The sequence below is a fragment of the Scyliorhinus canicula genome, chromosome 1 (genome assembly GCF_902713615.1).
Source record: "Scyliorhinus canicula chromosome 1, sScyCan1.1, whole genome shotgun sequence".
Taxonomy (NCBI): Eukaryota; Metazoa; Chordata; class Chondrichthyes; order Carcharhiniformes; family Scyliorhinidae; genus Scyliorhinus; species Scyliorhinus canicula.
This window is the reverse complement of record NC_052146.1, coordinates 183,424,064-183,437,091: the sequence shown is the minus strand read 5'-3', so window position 1 is coordinate 183,437,091 and position 13,028 is coordinate 183,424,064.

The window sequence follows — 13,028 nt, the reverse complement described above, 5'->3', positions numbered from 1 at the left end:
CTGGATCGCACCCGCCAGACCCCTGCTAACGAGGTGGAGCAGCTCTTAAACCAATCCCGCAGAGCAAACCCCAGACAGCACGCAGACATGTCACCAAGGAGACATGCACCACGATTGGGAGATGCCAACCTGGCCAGACTGTTGGATGCTGGGGAATGTTGTATGGGATGCTCTGTTCCCCCGAGGGGATTGGAGGGTCAGCCACAGGCCAGCCAGTGCCACCTGGGAGGCAGTGGCAGTGGCCATCAGCACCGCGGGTGTCAACGTGAGGACCACCACCCAGTACCGCAAGAAGCTCAACGACCTCCACCGGACGACGTGGGTGGGTTGGCATCTTCCCCCTGGCACTGGTCCCGCCTGCCACCCCCGGCTGCCCCCCAAGACCCTGTGGCCCAAGACCACACCCAGTACAACACCCGGCACCAACCTGTGCACTCCACCCATCACCAGCAGCGGTGCCTAGGCCTGTCCCCCACCATAGCTCCTTCCCCACTCCGCAATGCATGAAGCATGTGGCCAACGATGCCCTCTCTTTGTCCCCGCAGGAGACAAAATAACAGACAGGAAAGGCCCAGATAGGTGACTGGGTGCCGGACATCAGAGTCCTCACCTCCTACAAGGAAAGGGCCCTGGAGGTCACGAGGGTGGCCGAGGACAGATCGGCCACCACATCGAGATTGGACTGTGCCACACAGGTGAGCATCCACCGCCCCCACCTAGCTGACCCATCACACATGTATTGTTCATGCCAGATATAAATATCCTTCCCCCTCACTGACCACATGTCCATTCTCCCCCAGGATCTCCATCTGATGGTGCCGGCCCATCCGGAGCGGCCCTCGCCCCGGCCTCCCAAGAGAACACCTTGGAGGACAGCTCTGAGGATGCCACCATCGAGTTGTCACAGCTTTCATCTCCACACTCCTCCAGCACAGAGACACACACCTCAGTGGGTGAAAGTAACGGACAGGCTTCTGGGGCACATCCTGGTGAGCACCACCCAGTTGGTGATAGACATCAGGTGGAGGCAGGAACATCCAGGAGAGACAGTAGTCGGAGGTCTGCTGGATCCCAGGACCCAGCTGGGTCCCAGTCAGATGTCGAGCCTCTAGACCATGTTGTCCCGGGGCCGATGCAGACACTAGACTGCAGCCGTGAGATTCAGAAGGGGATGTCAGCGACACTCCAGCCGGTCCATATCCAATTGGAGGAGCCCCAAAGGCTACAGGTGCAGGAGATGGTGCTGGTAATGTGTCACATTGAGGCAACACTGCTGGGGTGGTGACCGCAGTAGAGAGCCTTGTGCACGACATCGGCAACATGAGTCTGGTATCCAAGACATGGCCAAGGCTGAATGCCTCGACAGCATGACCCAGTCTCAGGTGGGCATGGCTGAGGCATTCCAGAGCATGTTCTGGACATTGGTGAGGCACTGCAGAGTGTGGCCTCGTCACAGAGCTGCACCGCTGAGGGCATCAACACCATGGTGCAGGCAATGGGTAGCCACCAGGGCTGGCAGGTCCAGATGATGCAGGGACCTCTGGAGCTCAATCTACCTGCCCTTCCATCCCGACTTGACTCCCAGGGCCCTCGGGGCATTGTCCAGGAGGACGGAGTGCTGGAGGCCAGCACGGAGCCTCCCTGCAGGTCAGCAAAGGCGGTCACCATCTCCCGGAAGTCCCCCTCTCCTGACAACGGCCCATATTGGGATCAGTGACCAGAACAGGGTGGCACGGCAAAGCATGTGCCACCAGTGAGTTGGCCGGGGCCCTCTGGCCTGAGCTCCTCCTGAAGACGCCCGGCAGGGACATCAAAGGTCACCGGGTGCAATAAGCAGCAGGATCCAGCTACCTCTGACGTGCATCCTGGGGACACACCTAGTCGTAGCCACAGAGCACGCAGGGCTAAGAATCTTGAGGATCACCGAGAGGGCACTGAGGGGTGGTGAGGTAGTAGCAACGGTAGCTAGGGACACTTAGGGTCATGATTGTACACCATTAAAACACATTACACCTGAGACATTTGACTGCCACTTAATTCCGCACTGTGGGCCAGTCTGCACCTACCCCCCCAGGTTGCCCTCCACCAGCCCCAGCTCTACAGGCAAGGTGGTCTTAGATCTGGTAACCCTCCCATCCCCAATTCATACCATGTGCAGGTGATTGGTATGTGTACTGTCAGCAGACAGACAGGAATCAGACTTGTAATGATATGTATATATGTACATAACTAAAGGGTTAATTATAGCATCTAATTGTAACACGGCCATTAGAGAGCACCACTAGATCCCACTATAAGTATCAGCTCCTCGAGCATCTTGGTCTCTTTCACCCCAGGAGTGACTAGACAACAGGGGCGTGATTCTCCGACTCCCGCCAGGTCGGAGAATCGGCGAGGTTCGGCGTGAATCCTGCCCCCGACATCCTCCAAATTCTCTGGTCCCCTAAAAATCGACCCGGCATGAATCGCGCCGCCCGCCTCGGAGAAAGGCGGGGACCGGCGCGACTCAACGGGCTCCAGGGCCGCCCAAAATCTCCCACCTGCGATGGGCCGAAATCCCACCCGTTTTTTGCCAGTCCCGCCGGCGTTAATTGGAATAGGTCCTTACCGGCGGGACCTGGCGGCACGGGCGGCCTCCGGGGTCCTTGGGAGGGCACTCGGGGATCTGGCCCCAGGAGGTGCCCCCACGGTGTGCTGACCTGTGATCGGGGCCCACCGATCCGCGAGTGGGCCTGTGGAATGGGGGCATTCTATTCTTCCGCATCGGCGGCTGCAGTGGTCCACCATTGCCGGTGCGGAAACGAAGCCCTCTGTGCATGTGCGGGAATGACGCCAGCACACACTAGCGCTAGCGCTCCTGCGCATGCGCCAACTCGCGCTGGCCGGCGGAGGCCCTTCGGCCACGGTTGGCATGGCGCCAAGCCCCTTTCCCACCGGTCGGTGGATTTTGGGGCAGCCCGACGTCCGACTGGTTCATGCCACTCCTCGACGCTGGGACCACCCCGCCCCGCCGGGTAGGGAAGAATCCTGCCTCAGTAGTGTATGAGAGATAGATCACAGCATATTAGCACGAGTAGTTTTGAATCAGTTAATACATTAATATTTAATGACTTGATTACTAGTGCTAGTTCTGTAGAGTGTCAAACTCAATTATAATTAATCGTTACTCATGGTTTCTTCAGGATCACACCATCAGACCCTTCTGGATCAACAGCAACTAGGAACAAAATATATTACTGAACCAGTAATGTAACAAGACAATGGCATAGATTGGGAACCACCAGAGCTCAGCTCACAGCCGGTTATCATCACCCGCCGACCTGATAAAGTGACCTGCTGATCAGCTGGGGGGAGGGGGTGGTCAGGTTGGGGTTAGAAGGTGGGTGGGATGGGTAGAGGGGGCGAAATGATGGACGAAGCCACGTCCTATCAGAAGCAGGCGAGGATAAGGGCCTTCCTGGCCTTCCAGGCATAGTGGGCTTGACGTCATCACCGTGAGACCTCCATTTTCCAGCTGCTGCTGTGGATCTTCCCCTGGCTTGTCCTTCAGCCCCTCCTGGTCCAACATCTCCTCATCCTCCTCCTCTGACGAGGCCTCATGTTCATCCTCCTCCACCTCCAGCATGTCACCCTGTGCTGTGCCAGGTTGTGGAGGACACAGCAGACCACCACAAAGTGGGCGAACCTGCGGGGGGGTGGGGGCAGGGTACTGCAGGGCACCACTGGAGAGGTCAAGGAATCGGAACCGCATTTTAAGCAGTCTGATACCCCACTCAATGACAGCGTGGGTGGCCACATGGGCCTCGTTATATTGGGTCTCCGCATGGGTCACCATCATCCACGCTACTGTCATTAGCCAGGATCAAAGCGGGTAACCCTTATCCCCCAAGAGCCAACCGGCCATCCTGGGGTGTCCCAGCATCACAGATGTCAGTCTTCAGCCAATACAATTCACTCCACGTGACATCACGAAACGGCTGAAGGTATTGGATACTGCAAAAACTATGGGCCCTGACAATATTCCAGCAATAGTACTGAAGACTTATAATCTTAAACTTGCCATACCTCTCGCCAAGCTGATCCAGTGCAGCTACAACACTGGCATCCACCCGGCAATGTGGAAAATTGCCCAGGTGTCCTGTACACAAGCATCCGTCAAATCCAACCCAGCCAATTACTGCCCTATCAATCAATTCTCTATCATCAGCAAAGCGATGGAAGGAATCATCAACAGTGCTGTCAAATGGCACTTACTCAGCAATAACCTGCTCATGGACGCTCAGTTTGGATTCTGCCAGGGTCACTCAGCTCCTGACCTCATTACAGCCTTGGTTCAAACATGGACAAAAGAGCTGAATGCCAGAGGTGAGGTGCGAGTGACTGCTGAATTTAAATCACCACTTTTATTCGAAATCTCCCCCTAAACCAAAAAGGGTCAAAAAGATTTTCTAAATGGTGTAAAAGGATTTTCACTCCCTGACTCCTTAAGAAGGTCAAACTAATATTTCAAGTTATTCCCTGTATAACCTATATCTACAAATAAGATTTTATCTACTTTCCACTCAGTATCTTCGATCCTGAGTTCAGCTTTTATGAGGCCATAGTACAACAGATTTTTCGATATTTTGTAATAACCACTATTTCAGGTTAAAGTGAGATTTTAACTTACTTTATTTTATTTCAAAAGATAGCATCACTGTCTTTACAACAAGTTAAAAAAAATCTTGCTTCTGGAATTTCCATTCCGGTTGTTCGGACTTTCGTGGCCCCCTTGACAATCTCTTCTTATCTGTGGGTGTTCTCAGTAACTTCAATTCCCTGTTCGGCTCCTGCATTCAGTCATTCCCATCTACCGAAGCAGCTCTGAGCGCTGGGAATGATGATGGCTGCTAGCAATTCAGGATATTTATTACCCTTCTAACAGCCATGCTGGTTACATGACATTATCTTCAAGTAATATATTCTGCTCATTTATGTAATTTTGTTTGTCCATTGTATTCATCTAGTTTCCATCATGTCTAACAAGAGGAAGTTTCAATGATAAGCATTGGTAAAAAATGCTTTGATGCTTGTCAAATCTTAGAGAGGTGATACATTCGGTTCTTGTCATGTTTAAACTGATTCCCGCTCGGTATTAATTTATGCCTTAGTAGACGCAACCGTTATCTCCAGACTTCCACTTCTAACTGATGACATGAAGTTTCTATTATTCACAAATGCACATTATTTCACGTAATTCACTTAATATTCTGGCAATTCTAATCAATTGTTTGCTAAACTAATCAACTTTTATAAAAGGGTGGAATACTGTTCCATTTACATAACTAAAAAATTTAATTTGCTAGAATTTCTCTCCCTTGAAAGAAAGGTATTAGATTACAGCATAAACTGTTTTAGAGCCGTTCTCTTAACACCTGTGTGATAAACCTTCTTTTCTGATTGCTGTTAACCCTTTGTGGGATTATTGCTTGCTTTTTCTCATATTCCTTCGGGTTTTATCAGACCTTCATGTTTGAAATGACATCTTTCCCATTTTACTTTACACTGCCCTTGACATCAAGGCCGCATTTGACTGAGTATGGCATTAAGGAGTCCTCGCAAAACTGGGGTCAATGGCAATCAGGGGGAAAACGCTCCGCTGGTTGGACTCATACCTGGCACAAAGGAAGATAGTTGTGGTGGTTGGAGGTCAATCATCTCGGGGAGGAGGGGATGCGAGGGTTCCTGGATGGGTTCAAATTTCCTAAAGGAAGAGGAGCTGGTCCAGGGCCTGGCCTGGGCTGAGGGAGGTGATGGCTAGTATGGGGACGATGCAGTTGGGTATGCCCCAGGGCCGGATGGGTTTCCGGTAGAGTTTTAGGAAAAGTTTGGGACTGCTGGTGAGGGCGTATAATGAAGCGAGGGAGATTGCCACAGGTTTCCATCTTCTTGATTTTGAAGAGGGACATGTACCCGGAGCAGTGTGGGTCATACCACCCGATATCAGTATTGAATATAGTCGCCAAGTTGATGGCAAAGGTGTTGGCATGGCAAATTGAGGACTGTGTGTCAGACATGATAGGCGAGGATCAGATGGGTTTTGTGAAGAGAAGGCAGCTGTCAGCAAATGAGCAGAGGTTACTCAATGTAATAATGCCTTCGGTGAGACAGGATGTAAAGGTAGTGGTGGCGATGGACCCAAAAAAGGCTCTTGTGCGGGTGGAGTAGGCGTATTTGTTGGAGGTAATGGGGTAGTGTGGGTTTGGGCAGGGGTTAGTGGATTGGGTCCTGCTGCTATATAAGGTGCCGCACGGGCGTATGGACAAACCGAGTGAGTTCGGGGCACTTTGGACTACACCGTGGATGAGGCAGGGGTGCCTGCTCTCCCAAATTGAACATGGGAAAAAATGAGGTATTCCCGATTAATGCTGGAGGGCAGGAAGGGAGATTACAGTAATTGCTGGTTGGGGTGGTGGGGGCGAGTTTCAGGTATCTGGGTATCCAAGTGGCGCAGAGTTGGGCGCAGTTGCATAAACTGAACTTGGCTTGATTGGTGGAGCAGATGAAGGTGGACTTCAAGAGATGGGATATGCTGCTGCTGTTGCTGGCAGGGCGGGTGCAGACAGTGAAAATAACGGTGCTTTGAGGTTTTTGTTTGTATTTCAGGACCTCCCGATTTTGTCCTCAAGTCATTTTTTAGGAAGGTCAATGGGCTGACCTCTGGGTTTGTGCAGGCAGGGGAAACCCCACGGGTGCGACAGGCTTTATTGGAGCGGGGGTGAGGGGATGGGGGGCTGACGTTGTCGAATGTCAGAAATTATTACTGGGCGGCGAACATTGCAATGGTGAGGAAATGAGCCATGGGAAGAGGCAGCATTGTGCAGGGTTACGTATTTCAGGGCTTCGCGTTGGGCCTTTACCATTCTCGCCGGCCAGGTACTCCGTGAGCCCAGTGGTGGTGTCAGCGTTGAGGGTATGGGGGCAGTGGAGGCTGCATCTGGGGCTGAAGGGTGCCTTGGTGTGGGCGCCGATCTGTAATAGCCTTGGCTGTTTGGGTAAAGGGAGTGGCGCCGCTTAATCTGTATCTGTTATCGGTTACCTGAGTACAGTACTTTTGTTCTGGGGAAATGGGCCATTAGAATGCAAACGAGCGGGGGTTTCGATTGCGTCTAGCTATCTGGGTTGTAAATACACACACAAGCTCTGAGTGTGTCTGAGTCCTGGCTTGGCCATAATTCCCATGGTCCTTTGTAGGTGTCCATCTGAGATTGCATGTTCAGGACTTTGTGAGGAAGGAGGTGCTGTCCTTTCCTGAGCTGCCACAAGATGCGATGGGCTGTTGGTGTCGGGGGGGGGGGGGGGGGGGGGGGGGGGAGGTGGGTTGTGGTTATTTATTGAGTTGCTTTGTTGTTCTTCTGATTTTTTGTGTGTATGAGAAAATGCCTTGAATAAAATATTTTAAAAAGATGAGTGACAGGCAATGACAATCTCCTACAAGAGAGGGTCTAACCATCACCCCTTGACATTCAAAGGCATTACCATCACTGAATCCCCACAATCAACATCCTGGGGGTTACCATTGATTAGAAATTGAACTGGACTAGCCACATTAATACTGTGGCTACTGGAGCAGGTCAAAGGCTAGGAATCCTACGACGTGTAACTCACCTCCTGACCCCCAAAGCCTGTCTACCAACTATAAGGCACAAGTCAGGAGTGTAATCCACTTGCCTGGATGAGTGCAGCTCCAACAACATTCAGGAATTTGACACCATCCTGGACAAAGCAGCCCGCTTGATTGCTCCCCCTTCCACCAGCATTCAAACCCTCCACCACCGCCGAACATCTACAAGATGCACTGCAGTAATTCGTTAGGCAACACCTTCCAAACCCACGATCACTACCATCGCGAAGGACAAGAGCAGCAGATATCTGGGAGCCCCACCACCTAGAGATACCCCTCCATGTTGCTCACCACCCCGACTTGGAAATATATTGCCGCTCCTTCAGTGTCACTGGGTCAAAATCCTGGAACTCCCTCCCTAACAGCACAGTAGGTGTACCTACACACAGGGACTGCAGCGATGCAAGAGGCAGCTCACCATCACCTTCTGAATGGCAACTAGGAATGAGCAATAAATGCTGGCCCAGCCAGCTACGCCCACATTCGGTAAATACATTTTTTTTTAATGTATTTAACTGAGGAGATGTATTGATTACCCATGTGATGCACTGGTGAATTGCAGGCTGGGAAATTTGACTCAGGTCTTCTGCTGCTGCTTCTAGCCTATAGTCAATCAAAGTGGTGGTTAGCACTGCCTCACAACGTCAGGGAACCAGGTTCTGTATGGAATTTGTACGTTCTCCCCGTGTCTGCATGGGTTTCCTCCGGGCGCTCCGGTTTCCTCCACAGTCCAAATATGTGCAGGTTAGGTGGATTGGCTGTACTAAACCTTTCCTTTAGGGTGCGATCTACCAGCCGTTTTGCACCCGAAAGGCAGTGCAGCGCGGCCAGTAGATCCCTCTTCCGGGATCTACCCGGCTCGCCATACCTTGTATGATCTAACACGATCTCGCTAGACATTGCGATCTGAATCCTGCCAATTGTGAGCAGAATCACCGTTTTACAAATTTGCATACTAGAGCGAGACAGCTAGTCTCACTCTAATATGCATTTGCGCTACCTACTAAGGCATTGGGATCTAACTCCCTTACCTTGCAGACCTTGGGCAAGCGCCGTTCAGTACTGGTTGCCACAAACGGGGACCAGACGGAATTGCACTCGTGAGGGTCTTCCAGGGGATTGGAGGCCCCCCCACGTGCTTATCCTCTGGGCGGGATGGCACCTTGGCTCCTGGGTATGTTGGCACTAGTAGACTGGCACTCTAGTAGTGCCACCTGGGCCCAGGCAGCACTTTTCTTATGTTGGAGTTTGGGCCAGGGAGTGCCCTGAGCGGGTGGGGAAGGCCTGAGGACACGTTTGGGGTTTGCGTCAGGGTATCGGGATGCCATTTAGAAATGTCGAACCAATTGCTCCCGGCACTGAGTTCCATCGAGCGGGGCTCCTCAGTGCAGGAAACAAGACTAAGTGCAGCCTCGCTAAGGCCGAGAATTGAACCCAGAGACCCGGTAAATAGCATGGTGTTTCTAGCCGCTGCGAGCATCGGGAAACACCCAGCGAAACGCACCTCGTCCCGGGACTCTGTTTCTATTCGATTAGATTGCGTCCAAAGTGTCCAAAGATTTACAGTTTAGGTGGGGTTACAGGGTTAGGACAGGGAGTGGGCCGAAGTAGGGTGCTCTTTCAGAGGGTCGGTTCAGACTCAATAGGCCAAATTACTTCCTTCTGTACTATGGGGGTTCTATGGAATCGTCCACCGTCACTTTGGCAAGCACCGAGAGTTATGATCCTGGCTCAGAGGTGGGCTCCAAGTTTAGCTGCACGGCACATGGTAGTTTAGAGAGCTTTCAACAATAACAGCTCTGAGAATGTGCCATGGTGCCAAGACCTCATTAACTATTACCTGTGGCCTTACCGAGCCCAGTACAAACTTTATGTGTAGCCCAGAGCTCTGCCCATCAAATCAGTGGCGGGCAGAGGGGGGGGGGGGGGGGGGGGGGCGACGGTGCGTTGGCCCCGGGCATCCATTGGATGGGGGCATTCAATCAGAGAAGGAAATAAGATAGTAATTTTAAAATTTCGGCCGTGATAAATCAATTTTTGGAGGCTCACCGCACTGCAGAGGCAGTTGTTAGCCCTTTATTCCTTTAACATGGTGTACCCTTTCTGTCTAGAGAAAATGGTGCTTCTCCCCATCCCCCCACACGCATGCGCATGATGTACGTGGTGCAACCATCAAAAGCAACAAGCAGACGTGACTGTTCGTTCCTGCGTTTCCTCGAGTCATAACTCGTCTTTTCTTCAGCTTTTTGTGCATCTAGATTAGTTCTTTTATCTACTCAGGTCAGTGAATAGCTCTAGAATGGGTGCAACTACGTTTTTTATAGGTTTTTTGGTGATATTTAATGAAATATTTACGTGGGATGTAGTAAGAGTGAAGCCTGGATGATCAGAGGAATGCTATGGCATTTAATCTCGGAATAGGAGACATTTATTCCTTAACATGCTAATATTCGAATACAGATACCACTAATTTGCAAGTCTATGATATAAATTGCACAAAATTATCAGTGGAGAATCAGTGTGAAATAATTTGATACGAAGGAACAAAGAAATGAAATATGGTTTATCCGTCTGCAACTGACCGATTGTTTACCATTTTCTTCCCATTTTCTCATGCGTCTTACGGTTTTTGAGATAGAAAATGAAATGTTACGAGTATTTTGTGTACAACCGAGTGGAGCACAGAACAGGAAAAAAAAGAGGGCCAGAGTCGAAGAAGAGTCCCATCAAAGAGGGGCATTAGATGCATGGATAAAAATAAGTAAAGAAGAAGTAGGAGAACCTGGAGAAGTAAAAGATGATGTGGGTGCAGAGAAGGATTTTTCTGATACGGATTCAGCTCAGTCAGAACATAATACTCTCTCTCCTCAGTCTCGTTGTCAGGATGATGATCCATGTGAAGAAAATAAAGAAGATTTTAGCATATTTTTGCAAAGAAGCGATTTTGGCTGTTTGAAGAAACCGATTCCAGATCATTTGAAGATGACAATATTACAACATGGCCCTGAAAGATATCAGAATAAAAGTGGTCCATTTGCTGAGAAGGATGGGAGATCATTTTCCAAACAGTGGTTTGATAAAGTTTCCACAAACGGAGAAATTGTGGAGAGAAAATGGTTGTTATACTCTCCATATCGGAGAGCATGCTACTGTTTTGTTTGCTTTTTGTTTTCAAAGGAGCATTTGTCGTCTGTGTCAAACTTTGGAAAGGAAGACGGTTTCTCCACTTGGAGAAAATTAAATCCAAGAATACCTGACCATGAGAAAAGCCCTTCTCATAGAGCTCACATGAGGGAATACCTGAACCTCGTATTTGTTGTAAAATTGGAAGAAGACAAAATTTCCATGAATGACTGTCGTGGTCAAGCATATGATAACGCAGCAGTTATGGCTGGAGTGAGAGGAGGTGTTCAACAAAAAATTCTTGAAGTTAACCCAAAAGCTGTGTTTGTGAACTGCGAGAACCACAGCCTCAATTTGGCCTGTGTCCATGCAAGTGAGGTGCAACCTGTTGTTGTTACATTTTTTGGCATTCTAGAAAAACTCTTTACATTTTTTTCTTCATCTACTTCTCGTTGGGAAGTGTTAAAATCATTTGTCACTCGGACTGTGAAAAGACAGTGTGACACAAGATGGAGTTCCAGCCACGATGCTGTGCAAGTAATCCACGAAGAGTGTGACAACATTATTGCAAGCCTTCAACACCTGCTGGAAGGAGAATTTTCAAGGGAAACTAAATCTGATGCAGGATCGCTACTGAACTCTATTCAACAGTTCCCGTTTATAGCTTTATTAAATTTTTGGTACTCAGTTTTATCATCAGTGGAGAAAGTCTCAAAACGTTTGCAGGATCCGAAAATGGGGTTCCATGAAGCTTCTTGTGATCTGAGAGGACTTATTCATATCTTGAATTTGAAGAATGACGAAATTATCCACAATGCAATAGATTTAGCCAATGAATATTGTGAAAATTGGGGAATACCAATTGCACGAACAAGGAGAAGAAGAATAATGCCTGGAGAGTCAGCAAGAGATAGTGGACTGACGGCACAAGAAGAAATGAATAGAGTAATGGTAGAGATTGTGAACAGATTAAAAACTGAAATTGAAGACCGCAGTGTCCGTCTTCAAAGACTCAGTGACCGATTTTCTTTTCTTCTGAACTTGAATTCAGTAGTGATTGAAGATGAACAAGAAAGAGAGAAATTAAAAAAGGAATGTTCAGACTTTGCAAATTATTATGACAATGATGTGGTTGCAATTCAGTTATATGACAAAATTATTGATTTTGTGATGCTCCTTCGAGCTGGAGGGAATAGAGTTCCCCCTGATCCTAAAGATGCTCTGGAGTCTTTACTGCAGTATGGGAGGGATGTCTTTCCGACGCTGTGTGTTTCATACAGATTACTGCTTACAATCGCATTTTCAGTCGCAAGCTGTGAAAGGTCATTTTCAAAACTGAAATTAATAAAAACATATCTGAGGTCTTCTATGTCACAGGAGCGACTGACCAACCTGGCTTTAATAAGCATTGAAAAAGAATTTCTCACAGCTGATGTAAAAAGTGAAGTAGTTCAGGTGTTTTGTGACAGGAGGTATCATTTGGGGAAAAAAACTTAATAAATTTGATTGATTTATATTAAAATCGAATAAAACGTTTATTTCATGTTTCATCTGTGTTTATCTATTCAAAATGTTTTCCTTTCTCATAATATTTCTCAGTATATTAGGCCTTATACTTGGGTCTTTGGGGCATACAATCAAGATTTGCCCCGGGCATCACCAGACCTCTGCACGCCACTGCATGCAATGCACAATGCGTGTTGAGCAAGAGTCAAGCATCAATGCCACAGGTGGCAATAGCCCACACCCAGCCCACTCATCACTGAACAGCCCATTATCAGCTCTGCTGTGTGCACCTATTTACTGATACCATTCAAATGCCCCATATTCAATCTTATCATAAATATTGCCATATAAATCAAATATGAATACCAATTTCTGAAAATCTGTGGCTCATTGTAAATATTTGCACGTAATTCATTATTTTATTTCATATATTGAAGTTTAATTTGATTTGCACTTAGTCACACAGTATAAATTATCATTTTTGGCACTTTCATTATCACCAGACATATGTTTGATTTGTCAATGCCAACCTTTCATTGGGCATTATCGCAAATATTTATTTTGCCTCAACTCGAAATGTTCTCAAATGCTTTCCTTTGTTAAATGCTTTGTCCAAACCCTGGCAAGTGTAATGTACCACATCAACACGGCCCTATCACGCTAACTGTATAGCCTGTCAGTTAACCTGTCAAGGACATCTGGTCGAAACAGCCATTGAAAATGGTGTCAAATAATG